The 5,695-nt window shown below is 45.6% G+C and overlaps 1 pseudogene; it reads left to right on the top strand.

Moving 5' to 3' along the window:
- Positions 1 to 208: 208 nt before the first annotated feature.
- Positions 209 to 682, top strand: LOC101640814 (annotated as a pseudogene).
- The last annotated feature ends 5,013 nt before the right edge of the window (positions 683 to 5,695 follow it).

The following is a 5,695-nucleotide window of genomic DNA, read 5'->3' on the forward strand; positions in this document are numbered from 1 at the left end:
CATCTTTCTCCCATTCTACCCAGGATCTTCTGACCTACACTGTGATCCCTTCTCGAGCAGATCCCCAGTGGTATCTAAGCAGCACACCACCCTTCTGGTCTCTGTAGCACAGAGGCTAGGGTTCTCATGTTCATCAGTCCTTTGCAAGCATCTAGAAGTTTTGATACACATTCAACTAAAAATGCTTCCACTTGCCCTTTTCACGAAGATGGCGCCGAAGGTGAAGAAGGAAGCTCCCGCCCCACCCAAAACGGAAGCCAAAGCCAAGGCTTTAAAAGCCAAGAAGGCCGTGCTGAAAGGCGTCCACAGCCACACACAAAAAAGAAGATCCGCTCATCACCCACCTTCCGGCGGCCCAAGACCCTGAGACTGAGAAGGCAGCCCAAATGCCCCCGGAAGAGCGCCCCCCTGGAGAAATAAGCTGGACCATTATGCCATGATCAAGTTCCCCTTGACGACAGAGTCTGCCATGAAGAAGATCGAAGATAACAACACACTTGTGTTCACTGTGGATGTCAAAGCCAAGAAACACCAGATCAAGCAGGCTGTGAAAAAGCTCTATGACATGGACGTAGCCAAGGTCAACCCCTTGATCAGGCCTGACGGTGAGAAGAAGGCATGTGTTTGACTGGCTCCTGACTATGACGCTTTAGATGTTGCCAACAAAATTGGAATCATCTAAAGTGAGCCCAGCTGGCTAATGCTAAATATATACCTTTTCAAGATATACCAAAAAAAAATGCTTCCACTTGTTTATGCTTTTTTAAAAAAATGTAGGCAGGCCCCTGTGTAGCGCTGAGTTTCCTTAGACCAGTGACCTCGAGTTTCCTTTACACACACACACACACACACACAAAGATATCCATGACCTTCTGTATTAGATTGTGTTCTAGAGAGCAAAACTAGTGATGCTTGTATGTATCATATATGGAAAGAGATTTAGATCAAGAAGTGGCTTTCATCATTGTAGAAACAGTTACATGCAGTTTGGTTCAAGTCAAACATCTTCTGATACCTGTAGCTGATGAGCAGGAGGCAGGATGATGAAGCAGAGACAGCAGAGGGCACAGGCTGGTGAATGCAGAGGTCCGGGTCATCTAAATGAATCCACCCTTGGTAGTCCACTGATTGCTCCTGGGATCAGCAGACAATGTACTGGCAGAGAGAAGAACCAGATGCAACACCCAGTTCTGGCAGAAGGCAAAGGACCAACGAAATGTTGACCCTTCTCTGTTTCTGTCTCTTATATCAAAAGGCTTATGACACCAAGGAGTTGTCGTCAGGCTGCAACACCATTGAGTGACTGAGCTCTGCCCTACCCTTACCCAGGAGTGTCTAGTGGACATCATTCCTAACCATCACACCTTCTGCATTCCATAAACTGTGAAAGCGGAGAGCCCCCCAGCCTGCCTTGAACAAAAGATTGTATTGACGATATGCTTCTTAAATTTGACACAATTCAAAGAAATTATACAAGAATATCCCTGATGTCAGAATGTTAATTTTTTAAAATTTTGAATCATGGACTATGCTTTGCAGGGAAAAAGAGATGTTAAAAGATGGACTTAGATTGCGTAAGAAAGAGGATGGCAACTACCATGGGCTATTAAAGGGACAGACACCCCTGTGAGGGTAGAAGTTCCGTCCATGTGCTCCTTAAAAGCAAGGATGGCACGACTTCATCTCACATACTTTGAACATATCGCCAGGAGAGGCCCATCCCTGGAGAAGGACACTATGCTCAGTAAAATAGAGGGGCAGGGAAAAAGAGGAAGGCCGGCAGCCAGATGGATTGACACATTCTAACCTCTCATAGTTAAAGGTTTTGAAGATGGATGGTAAAAAGAAAATTATTGAAATGATCTGGGGAAGCTTGATCAAAGATTTGAATGATGTAGTACAGATCAAGGCAAAATACTGAGGTGTCAAGATCATGAGGCTGTGAATCAAAGAGAGCCTTACAGTCTCATGTGGCTGTGGATGAAACACATCTGGAATAGATCGGAGGTTGTTTTCCAAGCTCCTCTTAGTTCCTGTTTGCTTATGTAAGTATAAACACAAATGTCAAGATCATAAAGTGAAACTGTTTATAAGTACACGGTGTGCTCTAAAACGACAATGTTCTCCATAGAGCAGCAGTTCTCAACCTGTGGGTCGCTACCCCTTTGGAGGTTGAACGACCCTTTCACAGGGCTCGCCTAAGACCATCAGAAAACACATATTTCCGATGGTCTTAGGAACTGAGACATCACTCCTCTATCTGTCTCCAGGCGGGTCCGCCCACGTGCAGATACGCCCACATACAAGTACCCCGTGTGAAGACTGTTACCCTGCTACACCATGTTTCAAGATAAAATTTCATTTATTTGTCATTAGAAATAAATATCTCATAATATATAAGTACATATTGTTTTGTGATTAATCACTATGCTTACATTACGTTTACTTTGTTAAAATGAAAATACATCCTGCATACCAGATATTTACAGTATGATTCATGACAATTATGAAGTAGCAACGAAAATCATTTGATGGTTGATGTTTGAACTGTTTGAAAGGGTTGCGACATCAGGAAGGTTAGAACTACTGCTCTAGACTTTTAACTGCTTCACCTACTGACTGTGATGACACACAGTGTGCCAGGTACCCAGCAAAGCTCTCGCATGTGAACCACCACGTAGGAATGGGTCTCCAGGCGCTGACGAATCCCTCCCACTTCCCTCAAACGTGAGAGAAGCTCATAGACGCCCCTCTCTCCTCTCACTCACTCCCCAAACCCTCCATTTGCTCTGACTCAGGACTCATCCAGATTGATAATTCTTAACAAAGCTTGAAATGCAAACTTTTAATACATTTTTTGTTAATCTAGAATGCACATTGTTGCTGAGTATAGTGGGAGATGGGGGATCGATTCGTGTTTCTGAACGCATTTTTAAAAGCTGTTTGTATATATGCTTTTAATATAAAATTAAATACAAAAGACCTGGATTCTGTTATAAAGAAGAGCACAGTACTGTCCACTTCCATTTATAGGACATTGAAGACCTTGTAAAGATCGATCGATATTTATAAGAGGCAGCAGAATGACGGCTTTTGGAGCCGGGGGATAGAGGGCGGACTTGGTAGGAAGACGCACGAGGAAGTCTTGGGGGATGCGGGAAACCGTGTCTGTCATAACCTACGAAATGGCTATCGAGGAGGCTGCCTGTGTTTATCTTCAGCCAGCCGGACACTTTCCAAAACAAAAGCCAAAGCCCCAACCCACCCCAATGCCTGCTGTGATGGGGCTTCCGCACAGAAGCCGCTGGGTGGGAGGAAGATTGCAGCCTCTGGAACGCAGGCTGGCGGGTCTGGTCTGTCACCTGGGGTCCCCAGGTTTGGAGTAGACTCGATTATTTTCTTGTTTGACTTGTACACATCACTATTTTCAAGTTTCATGTAATTGTAAAACCTCAACCAATCAGAAAGAAAGGAGCTCTAGGGGGGTAGTAAGTTATGTGCTAGCAAACTAAGCTCACTGCAAGGCCTCCTGGGGAGAAAGAGGAGGCTTTCTGCTCTTGTAAAGATTGGTTGCCTTGGAAACCCAAAGAGGAAGTTCTGTCCTGTGTGGTTGCAGTTGATGATGTTAGGTGCCCTGGAGTCGGTTCTGTCTGACGCACCGCCACCTTGTGCCCCACCGAATGATACTGCTCAGTCCTGCAGCAGCCTCACCCGTGTTCCTATGTTGGAGCCTACTGTGGTAGCCCTGATGTGACGTCAGTCCATCTCCTTCAGGGCTTTCCTCTCTTTCGCTGCCCCTCTGCTTTACCAAACAAGATGTCCTTCTCCAGGGACTGGTTTCTCCTGACATGTCCACCCCTTGTCTGTCAGTTTGTCGCAGTGTGCTGGCTTGTGTGTGGTTGTGATGTGCAGCTGGTATTGCAAATGCCAGCAGGGTCACCCAGAGTGAACAGGTTTCAGGGGAGCTTCCAGACGAAGAGCAGACGATGAAGAAAGCCTTGGCTCACCACCTCAGAGGAAGCGGCCACTGAAAACTTACACATGGCTTCAAACCCGTGTTCTATTCCATAGGATCATCATCCCTCAGAATTAATCTGATGGCAGCGGATTCATGAGAAGCAACTGTAGAGTCACAGTAGCCGAGGACTAGGGTGAACCAGACCCAGGCGTGGTAATTTCAATAACCTCATATTGTTGCTGTTCTTCTTGTGGTTATTATTTGTTGGAAGACGGGCTCTCCCCCAACCTCCCATCACCTAATTCTCTGTCTCTAAAAACACTTCCTTTCCGAAAAGAGACTCGGACTCCGTGTTTTGAACAATGTAATTTGTAGCACCAAACTAGATTTAGGTCTTGAAGACTTAATTAAATATTGAGGGGTTTTATGATATCAAGGAGGTAAGTTTCAAGGAACTAACATCCTCTTCAGACCTTGAATACCGCAAACCCCAAGTTTACCGAATACTCTGAACAGACCAGAAGTGAGAGTGCAGCTGCTGGAACCACCGACCCTCACACACAACCAGCTTGGGAGGAAGGTTTATGTTCAGGGTTGTACCACTGTGCAAGGAACTTCATAATCTTGCTGGCAGTAGTAGTCAGCGGCATCGCCAGCCTCTATATTGCTGATTGTGAGAATGAATTTTCTTCCAGATTGAATTCCAGTGAACCGGGCTGGCACTCCAGCGTAATTGTTATCTGCATCATAGATGAGGATCTTAGGAGGCTGACCCGGTTTCTTCTGATACCAGGTTACGTAATCGCTCGCATCCTTATCTGCTTCGCAGTTCATGGAGACGCTCTCTCTTAGAGACACGAAGAGGAAAGGTGGAGACTGCGTCATCACAATGAGCCCGTGGGCAGCTGAGAAGGAAGCGAAATAGAAAGCCACTACTGTTAACTGTGTTCTACTCCGTTTTCTTCCAAGTAAATCCTTGTACCTGTCATGGTCCCCCTAACCAGAGAGCACTTGGATTCCTCATGTGATGGGATGGTGGGGAGACCCATGAACCCCATGGGGAGGATCTCACAGAGAGGACGAAAAATGGCTCAGAATCTCTGGAGTCCGTCTGCTCCCTTCCTCACCTGGGAAGCAGCACAGCAGGCAGATGACTCGAGTCACAGCACCCATGTTCAATCTGTCCTTGTCTGAGACTCTTTTGCCCGGGATCACCGAGGAACCTGCTCATAAGGATTCTGAAGAACAGAAATGGGTTCTGTGGGAGAACATGCAAATTCACGAGAGGCTGGGCAGGTCTAACCTTCCAGCTGCAGAGCAGCGGCCCTGCCCACTCAGTTCCTCTTGGGTCTGTGTCAGTTGTGGGTTTCACACACCGTCCCAGCACACCATGCTTGTCCCAGGGGGTTGTGAGGAAAACATCACCTCGCAAAATGGGCCTGAATTGCTGGATGTAAAATTAATGATCTGCTCTGTAAACTTTTGCCTAATGTGCAATAGAAAGTTTTGAAAATTCCAATGAAAAATTATCTCTCATTTTTTTACTCCTTATTGGTCTCAAGATCTTTAATGTTTTAAATTTGGATACAATTCTGTGAATGGGAAATAAAAGAAGTTGGACTACTGCACAAGTATTAATCTTTAATATGAACATATAGTTATCCCTATAGAATTGTGTGAAATGCCTTCGGTGGGCAAGTGCAAAATATTGGACTGTATCTTGATACGGTAATGAGA

The sequence above is a fragment of the Echinops telfairi genome, unplaced genomic scaffold (assembly GCF_000313985.2).
Source record: "Echinops telfairi isolate 266 unplaced genomic scaffold, ASM31398v2 ScPeMD7_7467;HRSCAF=8505_1, whole genome shotgun sequence".
Classification (NCBI taxonomy): Eukaryota; Metazoa; Chordata; class Mammalia; order Afrosoricida; family Tenrecidae; genus Echinops; species Echinops telfairi.